This window comes from Syngnathoides biaculeatus, chromosome 5, assembly GCF_019802595.1.
Source record: "Syngnathoides biaculeatus isolate LvHL_M chromosome 5, ASM1980259v1, whole genome shotgun sequence".
NCBI lineage: Eukaryota > Metazoa > Chordata > Actinopteri > Syngnathiformes > Syngnathidae > Syngnathoides > Syngnathoides biaculeatus.
Window position 1 is genome coordinate 14,602,763 of NC_084644.1, and position 11,829 is coordinate 14,614,591.

Consider the following 11,829-nt stretch of genomic DNA (forward strand, 5'->3'; position numbering starts at 1 on the left):
GATTCCCTTTAGGGCATGTCATGATTTCCAACATTTGCTGTTTAAGGACCAAAAGCATAAAGTGGAGGTTCCCATGATGACAGAGCATCTGCAATGGGTCTTATCAGTGTGGAAGGACATCAGGGCAGCTTTACCTCAGTTGACAGAGAAGAATAGGCAGATGGTGTATCTTCATCAATCCTCTTATACGGAATCCAAGGTCAGTCAGATAGTTTGGCTGTCCTCCTGTGACCTCCCACTCCGAAGATCCTCGCTACATTAGTGTATTCCCTATCACCAAACTCATTAATGCCACGTTTGTTTAATTAAAACTTCCCCAGTACCTTAAGCTCCATCCAACATTCCTTGTGCACCTGCTTAAAGGAGGACTTTGTCGTAAGTAATAAGAATGGGAGCACACTTTAAAAGTTAGTAGATGAGGGTTCCGTGTTTCTTTCAATGCCAGAGTTATCCACAGATTTCACCAAGAAACATCTCGAAATTGGAACATTATTATCACAATTCCTCTCTCGCTCAGACATTCCAATGAGCCCGCCTGGAAAACTCACAGCCAATCAGCGTTTGCCACGCCTGCATTCCTGTGCATTCCTCACCTCACTGACTACACTAGCTCAATCACCAAGATAGCCAACCTGCTCCCATTCCCTTTTTCTGCACGCTCCTTGTTCCTGATGGTACATCACCTTGCCTTGGATATCCTTGAGCCAAATTGCAATAAATCATTCCAAATCTACTCCCTCTGCTACAGTCTGCTCTGGGTCCAATCCAACTCACATCCAACTATGCACTGTAACCACACGACAGAGTAAGAGTGGTAGTAAGTCAAACAGTGAAACCAGTATGTGGTAGAGGAAGCTATGTGTAGCAACTGTAAATAATTTGTTTGTTACACCTGTGTCAATGCACTTATTTTTTTATTCATTATCGTGCTTTCTAACTGTTCTCTGTGTGTGGAAGATGGTTTACATAGGTTTGCATGTTTCACCTGCCAGCAGGTGGCGGTGGGTTGTATGCTGATGGTGTTGACTGAAGAAGAAGAAGAAAAGTCAGAGCCCGTGAAAGGGATGCTATGTGGTGAGTGTTGCTGTGTGTGCACCTGCAAGACGTTGTTTTTCAGAGTTTTCCTACTGTGAAGTCAATAAACCACCCGAGGTGTCTGTCATGAGTGGTGTAACCTGCAGGGACTCTACAATGCAAAAGAAATGATAGTCCAGTTTGTTGAGTTAATAATACAGGCAGTGTCTTCTGTGAGTAAACCCAGATAAATAAATGAAAAAATCAGCACATAATGTTTTATATTAATTAAAATCTAAAATTAATAAAACCTGCCAATTATTAATTATAAAAGTATGCCAATTATTAATAAATTTGCATTGGTGGCTTTGACTGCAGAGGCGCGAACCCATAAAACTTCCCTCGTAGAACAATTTGTTTGAATTTCCATATTCTTTAAAATGTCAATGTAATTACAGTTATTGCAGTTACATTATGTTAGAGGATTTTTTAAAAAATGATTCTAAAAAATGTCCATCCATCCATCTATTTTCTACCACTTCTCCGCGTCGGGTTGTGGGGGAAGTAGCTTCAGCAGGGATACCCAGACTTCCCTTTCCCCAGCCACTTCTTCAGCTCTTCCGGATCCCGAGGTGTTCCCAGGCCAAGCGAGAGACAGTCTCTCCAGCATGTCTTGGGTCATCCCCGGGGTCTCGTTCCGGTGGGACATGCCCCGAACACCTCACCAGATGGCCAAACCACCTCATCTGGCTCCTCTCAATGCGGAGGAGCAGCGGCTCAAAACCGAGCCCCTCCCGGATGACCGAGCTTCTCACCCTATCTCTAAGGGAGAGCCCGGACACCCAGCGGAGGAAACTCATTTTGACCGCTTGTATCCGAGAACAGCTCGTGTCCATATGTGAGGGTAGGAACATAGATCGACTGGTAAATTGAGAGCTTCGCCTTTCGACTTAGCTCCCTCTTTACCACAACAGACCGATACAAATGACTGTAGACGCTGCACCGATCCATCTGTCAATCTCCTGCTCCATTCTTCCCACATTCATGAACAAGACCCCAAGATACTAGAACTCCTCTACTTGGGGCAGGATCTCATCCCCAACCCAGAGAGGGCACGAAACTCTTTTCCGACTGAGGGCCATCATCTCAGATTTGGAGGTTCTGATTCTCATCCCAGCTGCTTCAAACTCGGCTGGGAACTGTTCCAGCGAGAGTTGGAGATAACAGTTCGATGAAGCCAACAGAATTGCATCAGCAGCAAAAATTAGAGATGCAATACTGAGGCCACCAAACCGGACCCACTCTACGCCTCGGCCGCACCTTGAAATTATATCCATAAAAGTTATGAACAGAATCTGTGACGAAGAGGAACTTTGGCAGAGTCCAACCCTCACTGGAAACAAGTTTGTTCTTGGCAATGCAGACCAAACTCTGACACCACTCTTACAACGTCCCGAGTTAAGGTCACCAGGACCCCATCCTCACTATCCACAGTGTTGATGGTGCACTGCTTCTCTCCTGAGACCCTGGATGGTGGATTTGTTTTTTCCCCAAAGCTGTCTGGAAGTCTCTGTCCACAAAGTGAACACTCAAACAGTCCTCTCATTTCGCAGAATCACTGTGTTTCGCTTTCTTATTAAAAGTTATTTAAGCGGTTTTACAGATATTATGTAGCATACCATAAATTAATTCATGCCATTATGACATGCCACACAACCAAAACTTCTGCTGTTTTTGATCATATTCCAAAGTTATACTTTTTTTGCTGATCTACATCACCTTCCTCTTCTTCTTGGGGATTCTGGAGGAAGGTTTCACATCGGCACTGCACTATTGGGGCATTGTGAACACGAGAGGTTATTATGCAGACCGAACAGTATAGAAAACGGCGGAAGGGAAGGACAAGGGAAAAGGTGTAACGGAAATTGCTGGGTGTGGATTCGATGATGTGCAGCAAATCAGATTACAAGTTAAATCCACACATGCTCTCACTGGCTGATGTCACGCTGGAGACCAATCACGTGCCTTGTATTAATGCGTCTTCCCGCAACACTTCATGCTGATCTGGATGGGTTTTTTTTGTTTTTATTTTTTTTAGGTGGAATGGTGAAAAAAATAAAAAATTCAAAGCGCTGAAGCCGCAAAAAGTGAAGCGTGAAGTAGCAAAGGAAACCTGTACTGCTTTTGAGGGTTTCTGGAGGTGTGCTTAGTCTGGTCCCTCACCTAGGACCTTTTTGCTGTGAGTGGGTGATCCTACCAGGAGCGTGAAGCCCCAGATAACTTAGCTCCTAGATCATTAGGACACACAACCCCCTCCACCATGATAAGGAGAAGGCTCAAGGACGAGAAGTTATGTCTTAAATATTTGTCACTTAGTACTTAATACTTAGTATTTATTGCATTAACCTTGACACGCATTTTCAGCTAAATGTCTTCTCTTGCATGCTATGTTTGTATTTCCTGTAACCACAATTATGGTTAATGGATACCTAATTGAGCCAATATTGCAACTGAAATCCTGTAGAATCCTGTAGTTTGATCTTGGCATTACATACACACTATGCTGAGAAGAAAATTGGTCCATGCGCACGTCATTAATTTGATGGTGATTTCACTGCTCCGCTGCACTTGCACAGACTAAGTAATATTTCTATGCATTTGTAAATGAGGCCCATGGAGAATGCTCCTTATCCTCTCCAATGACACTCAACAGCAGTAGAGACGACCTTCCAGCCAGCCATTTTCTGAGCCACTTATCTTCACGATGGTTGCGGGAGTGCTGGAGCCAATCCCAACTGTCATTGGGCAGGAGCCAGGGTACACCCTAACTGGTTGGCAGCTGAATGTAGGGTATATGGAGACAGACAACAGTCACACTCACAATCACACCAAAGGGCACTTTAGACTCTCCAATTAATGCCTGTTTTTGGAATGTGGAAGGAAACTGGAGTGCCCCGAGAAAACCCACACAGGCACTGGGGTTAACATGCAAACGTCACACAGGCAGGGCCAGGATTTGAACCTATTTCCTCAGAACTGTGTGGCCAATGCTCTACAGCTGCCCCACCGTGCTGCCACTGTTTATTGTATATTGTAAAACAAAAAAAAACCCACCTGTGTGTGGAAGGTTAACATTTCCCTGAAATATTCAGCAATAATATCAAATAGCTGGATGTAAAGAGCTGCATTAAATAATTTGCCAAACACAATGATAATGATTATTGAGTTTTGTTCCTCGTTGTCAGGAATGTTTTTAGTATTTTATTTTTTATGATATTGTAATGGGCGGGTGGCACGGTGCATCAGTTGGTAAAGCGTTGGGCTTACATTTCTGAGGTTCCGGGTTCAATCCCCGACCTGCCTGTGTGGAATTTGCATGTTCTCCCCATGCCTGCGTGGGTTTCCTCCGGGAACTCCGGTTTCATCCTACATTCCAAAAACATCGAACATTAATTGGACACTCAAAATTGCCCCTCGGTGTGATTGTGAGTGCGGCTGTTTGTCTCCATGTGCCCTGCGATTGGCCGGCAACCAGTTCAGGGTCTGCCGTCATGCCCATTGACAGCTGGGAAAGGCTCCAGCACTCCCAGCGACCCTTGTGAGGATAAGCGGTGAAGAAAATGGATGGATGTGATGGATATTGTAATCCATTGATTGCCTACACACACCACTGTGATAACAGTGCAAAAGCAAGTTTATACTTCCAGTCAAAATTTTACTGTAGCTTATAACTGTACAATATTTGTATTTGCTTCTTGATAATCATGGGATTCCCTGGTTTATTACTAAAAGAACATTTTAAGGCCAAAAACAATGTGCAGAATTAAAATTACAGTCAAGAAGAACAGGAATGCATGAACCATCTTTCATTCAAATTTGGATGCCCGTAGAAATGTAGACAGATCGAGCAGTTGTTATTTTTCTCACTTTTATTAAAAAAAAAATAAATAAAAATAAGGGTTTTGTTTGTCAATCACCTTTTGACTGTGGTTAGTGTCATTATCATTGAATAAGATGCAAAAAGCCCCCAACAACGTCTGTAATTATTCTCAATGTCAGTCTAGGAAAAGTTTATTCCTTCATAAAAATTCAAGTTTAACAGTTTTTTAGCCTTATTTTTTTCTTGACAATGTGTGTGTGTTAGCAAACTACGGAGCATGCAGCACAATATCAAGAATTTAAGTGGTGTTATGAGAAGGCGTGAGGAAAAGAGCGCCTCAAGAGGGCCTCAATAGGGCCTCAAAGAGGTCACATAAGGACGTGAAAAAAGGGGTGTGAACCAAAATAACCAGAGCATTTTGGTCCTGTCCTGACCTCAGCAGGAACATGGCGCAGGCCAAGAGCAAAACTTCTGTGGGTGAAAAGCATCAGCATGACTTTACACAAAAAGAACAAACGTCTAAACACACACCTTGAACTTGGTCTTCCATTACAGGTAAAGTTTGGTAAAGATTGACTTTTTGGTTCAGGGTGGTGTGGTGGTCTGTGTATGCCGAATAAGAATAAAGAGTATAGCACTATGAGTTTCTAATAATGACAGACAGCAATTTCTTGTTACTCTAAGAGTGCCAATATTTTGGGATAATATGATAAAGATTTTTAAAATTATATGCTGTAGCTAAATAATGTATGTGATCGTCTTGAAACACGACCAGAAGATCACAAACCAAGATTTCACCTTCCTCAGTCAAATATTGTCCAATTTCCAGACTTTATTTGATTTTGCATTGGCAAATACCATATTTGCTCAGTATCAATATGAATCAATATTAATATCAGATGGGATTTACCTAATCTTTAAAGAACAGCAGTTGAAAATTGCAGCAGAATAAGCCCTGACAAAGAACACAGTGTATGGGGAATGTCATAAAGGTTCCAGGACTAACCTACAAGTTTTACCACAAGTACCATAACTCTTGCCTCTCCTTGTAGACTGAACGAAACAAACACCAGAGGATCTCTTTCTGCATGTGCTGATTGATCCTGTTGTGGACATTGAAGGAGGAAACTCATGGTTTGGGTTTGAAATACAGTATATCATTTAAGACACTAGTCCTTGAACCTTTCTGACACACCTCATACCTACTATTCACTGATGTGCATCCGGAAGCTGGGACTTCCATGAGGACTTACTCAATGTAATCCACCTCTTATTACCACCACTCTCATGTCATAATTATAGAAACCATCAACACAATACAAAACAAGATAACACCATGCAACTCTGTAGCAGATTAGAATTAATATGCATCTCCGAAAAAGACAAAAATGTGAAAAAAATAGATAAAATACATCATAGTAGATTTAGAGACAAAATCCATTGCTACAGGTGTGTTTTGCTAGTCAAAAGATTGGTAGCTATGGCTCAGTAGGTAGAGCTGGTCATCCAGGGATGGGACGTGTCACTGGTTGGAATCCTGTCTGCATGTCAAAGTGTTCATGGGTAAGACACTGAACCCTAATTTGCTCCCCGTTGAATTTACTTTAGCTGTAAATATAGGTCAGTTCTTATGATCGTCTTTGTCAAGCCGGGAAGGCCTTGTACACCCTGACAGTTCACCACCGGTACCTGTCAGACCTTTGATTGTAATTAACTGTAACTGCAATGCCGCATGTACTTTCCATTTCATGATACAAAATTAACAGATTTCATTTTTTAGTTCACTGAAATTATATAATACTATTAAAATATAAGAGCTTCACAGAGGTACTGCAGGCTGAATACAAGATGTATTTTTAAAATCCATCCATTCTCAGTACAGCTTATCCTGGTAAGGGTCACAGGGCTGTCTCTGGATTCAAGTATACAAGGAATGAGAACTATCAGGGAGTCTTCCCTAGACTTTTTTTTAAACAACTCTTACAAATTTCTCGAGTTTTTTCCCTGAATTACTCACCGGAGCACCAATGGCAACAGAGTCTGTGGTCTAAGAGATATGGAGGCGGTGACTCTGCTGGGGCACGCAAGCCAAATTAAACTTTGCAGGAGTTATTGGCACTCCGGTTGATTCACCTTGCAAATCCATGCTTCCTTCCCAACAAAATGGACGAGCTTCATCTTCTCATAAGGACCAGCAAAGACGTTAATTTATAGTGCTACCCGGCTTCCATATTCACCAAGCAGATCGCATCGCAAAACTGGCAGGGAAAACTAAACACGGTGGCAGTGAAAAATACATCAATGGAAAATGCTGCAGAGAAATCACACAACTCTGCAGATGCTGAAGCCTGCTTTTACAGTTCCTGTTCTTGAGCTGTAAGTCATTTTACTCCACATGTGAGTTCGCCTCTTTCATCCTTGTTGTTGTCTATATTTCACCCAAAGCTAGCATGAATGCAGCACTGCTACCACTCGCCAAAAAAAGGACCGTATTTTCATGACCACAAGATGCTTAAAAGCCTAAAATTTTCTCTCAAATGGATGGGGCGCATTTGGTGTGCCTTATGTGTGCGCCGAGTTCCAAAATCTGTAAATGTGATTGATTGATGATTGCGCCGCCGAGCTGACTGAGAGCATTCCCTGCTGACACACTTATGGAGAAAAGGTGGATGTGACTGAAAACGTTCAAGGGGTAGATGTGGAAGAGGGACCAACAGGTATAAATTTTGCTTTGTGCAAAACAATATTGTTTTGGCTAAAGACCCCTGAAATTGGCCCCAACTAACCAACACACTTGCGAAGCACAGTTTAGACTGCAAGGTATCAGTTAAATGCAGTAAATAAACTCGTTGCTTGCCATTATTCTGGGAGGCTTAATGAAGGAACTCCAACCGCTGGACATCAGTCTAAACAGGGTCTTAAAAATGAAGTTGGGAGCGGCTTATGGCAAACAGCTTTATTTAGATTGGGAGGCAGTGCTGGCCGGCGGAGTTACATCAGAATTTGTGAATGGATTGTGGATGCTTGAGCCATTGTGGCATCACTCGAGGGCTAGAGGCGCTCCCAGCATGCTTAGCGGCGGTAAACTTCCATAAAAAATAGCTTTTGAAGTGCATGTTTTGTGTCAATTATTTCTTTGCTCACTGTTCTGGTTGTTTGCTGGTTGTGGTGGAATGATTTTGGTTTGCTGTGATACTGTGAGTGAGGTCGACGTGTTGAGTGGTGACTTGTTTGCATGTATCATTATGTAAAAATAGTAAGTTTGTTTTTCTGCTTACAAAAATGAAGTTGCAATTTGTCACGTCCCAATCGTAACGAGAGTAGGACCCAAATGCAGGAACTCGGAAGACGCAAGGTAGTTCAAGAAGAGACGCGTTTATTATATGCCGAGGTCGGGAATCGAGCAGGCAGTCCGGTGCAGCAGCGGTAGTTGGGACGTCGGGCGAAGAGAGTAGGTGAGCGGGCAGGCAGGAGTCAGTACACGGGAGAACAATCAACGCAGGCAGAAGTATCAAAGGAGTCAGGCTTACAAGGTTGGTCGGAGAACGGACGAAGGTCGGTACACACAGGTTCGATCAGGGATACCGGAGCACACGAACGGGACATGAAGATCATACGAACTGGAGCTGGTCAGTTGTCATCGCGGTCATATAAATCCACAGCATAATCAGGCTGCATGAGGCGCAGGTGTGCACCTTCCAATCAGAGCAACCGCGGACACCCGCCCAGCCCAGGTTGGAGCGGCAGGATCATGACACACTTGTTTCTCACTACCTTGTGAGCGCCACCAGAAGCGCGCCCAATAATACAGTGCACCTTCTTTATCTGTTAAATACAGAAATTGCAACTTTGACTGCACCTTTCAATTTGATGCTCCTTATAGTGGCAAAAATATGGTAAACAAAAGAAATTGAGGAAAAAAAAACACCCGGATTCACCCCTCCTTATTCTAGGAGATTTTAACAAAGCTAAACTAAATCACATACTTAATATGAGCACCACATAGACTGTTTGACAAGGAACAATAACACTTTAGAGCACTGCTATACCATACTAAATGACACATGTCATCCCATTCCTGCACTGCCCTAGACTTCTCTGATCACTGCTTAATCTACAGTACGTAATACCTACATAGAGGCAAGAACTTAAGTCTGTGAAGCCTCCATTGAAATCTTTGAAAAAATGAACGAACAAGACAAAATTAAAACTTCAAAGCTGTTTCCCTTGTGTAGCCACTACCAAACAATGCAAACCAAAACTAGCAGCCATTTCAATAGTGTTTTCCCTCTTGGATGTAATTCTTGAACAGCTAATGTACAATTCCACTATAACATGCTGCCAATTTTCTGCCTCGAGTTTGTTACCACATACTGTTGGACCAATTAGTATTAGCAATTAAATGTAATAGACTACCACACGACTAATCACTTTAAACAGCATACAGTCCTTGAAGTCTTGGCACCCTTTGCACAATGGTCATTGTACTGGACAATCGCTCTAATGGGGATTCTAACTGGTCAAAATGCTAGAAGAAAAATAATGCGAGAAGACTGCATCCTCTGCATAAGGATGAGTTTTAAAAAATAAATGAAAAACATTAACCTGTCAATTGACTCTTGTCTGCTGTCGTACTCAACATTTATGTCGTACGAGGGCGGCCCGACTATAGACTGTTTTCGACTGACGTCACACACCTTCCAATTTAGAACGCAGACGCCATCTTGGTTTGGTGAATTCACGTAAACACACATAACTAACCAGGAATCGTTTCAGAAAGGCGTATGAATGGGGGCACACTGCTATGTTATTGGTTGCTCAAACAGGCGTTGTAAAGCGTCTTTCTTTCGACTGCTAGCTGTGATCAAGAACCAGTGCGAGAAAATGGAGCAGTTACCCAACAAACGGCGACAACTGTGGCTGTCTCGTATTAGCAGAACTGATCTTGCAGCCAAGCACAATACTCATGTGTGAATGCAATGCATGTCTCCAAAATCTGTATTTTCTGTTTAATTATAATAAGTTTTCAAAAATGAGTTACCCCATTGCTAGCTGTTTCGTGAGTTGAGGTAAAAAATGTAGCCGTGGAAGTGGAGAAAAAGGTTCGGGCTCCACTTGGGACTCATCCCGGTTGAACCTCCCTCTCTTTCCCTCTCAGTAACAAAAACGAAATAATAATCTACACCTCTTTCGTTGGTGTAATCAACATAATTTAACACGACACTGACTATAGTCACGCGGTACATATTTAAATTGCATTGTGCGGTACACTAACCTTAGCAGAGTGGAGACACAGGTTGCTTACAATGGATACCACCGCATGACGAACCCAGCCATTGATGAATTGGATGTAGGCCTCCAGACCTTTGTAATTCTTTAGTTGGTCGAGGGTATAAGCACTCGTTGAAAAGAGAAGATAGTAGATGATGTCTGGATAGGTTACCGACGCCCACAGTTGTGTGCAGCATTTGTGTTTCTCCAAGGCATATGAGTCGATATTGTCATCAAAGCGCTCTTCTTGTCATAACGGTTTCTTGAAACAACATCTAATGAGCACCGATAACTTTCCAGTCTTTTTAGCCATCATGCGTCACTTTTAACAGTTGTACGAACATTTGTGTAACTCCGGTCTATATGCAAAAGCATTAGAGTAAACAGCGAGTCAGTAAAGTGAACGCATCCAACACGACCAGGTGCGCCGGATGTAGTCACGTGGTCGAAAACAGTCTGTTATACAGAAATTACTTGTGTGCTGTTAAACACTTGGGCAATAAAGCTGATTATGATACAGAATACTTTCAACGGCATACTGATCCATCCATCCATCCAACCATTTTCTTAGCCGCTTATCCTCACGAGGGTCGCGGAGTGCTGGAGCCTATCCCAGCTGTCAACGGGCAGAAGCCAGAGTACACCCTGAACTGGTTGCCAGCCAATCACAGGGCAATTTGAGACAAACATCTGCACTCACAATCACACACAGAGGCAATTTAGAGTGTCCAATTAATGTAGCATATTTTTGGGATGTGGGAGAAAACCGGAGTACCCAGAGAAAACCCACGCAGGCACGGGGAGAACATGCAAACTCCACACAGGCGAGGCCGGGATCGAATCCTGGACCTCAGAACTGTGAGGCCAAAACGTTTCAGTAGCTCCACTGTGCCGCCCATACTGATCCTTTAAGTTATTAATCTTGCATATAGCATAAAATAATTAAAGACAAACTACATACTCACAGTGTATTTGAACGGCAGCTCACAGAAATAGTTTGATGATTCATGCACTCATCTTTCATAATGTTAAGTGGCCATAATGATTGGATACAGACAAAGTTGTCCATATTTTAAGAAAAAAAAATGGTTATTTTGAGGCGATTGACTGAGCAACGAAAGAAAATTACAGACAGTTTTCTTCCCATTTAATTTTTCTCAAATACATAGCCCACATGCTCTAAATTTGTTGGTTGGATTTTTTTTTAATAGAAATTAATGGCTTTGGGAGTGTCTCTCAGGAAGATTAAGCCTAAAAATTTTTTACAGCAAAGTAAAGTAACGTGATGCCTTTTGTACATAAACATTTTTTGGCAGGGTTGTGATAACTCTGTGGGTTCCTTGTAATACAGAAGCCTGTGTATGTTTTCTAACTGACAAGCCTGTCATTACTGTGCCACTGGGCACACACAATTTCCTGAAACCAGTGTTTTCCTTGTGAAAGTGCCACCCACGCAAAATAGAGCTCCACTGATTTAGATTCAAATTTATGGTTGCCTTTTTAGGCAAATTAGTTTGAGTTCTCTGCGCTGTTGTAGATGGAAATAGATTTTTTTTAAGCTTTTGAGTTTTCCATCTTAGCACTAATGTGCCCCTTTTGCCCTGAGATCCCAACCAGATGGGAAACGAGGGAGCCTCACTGACTGTGAGACATAGAAGCATAGT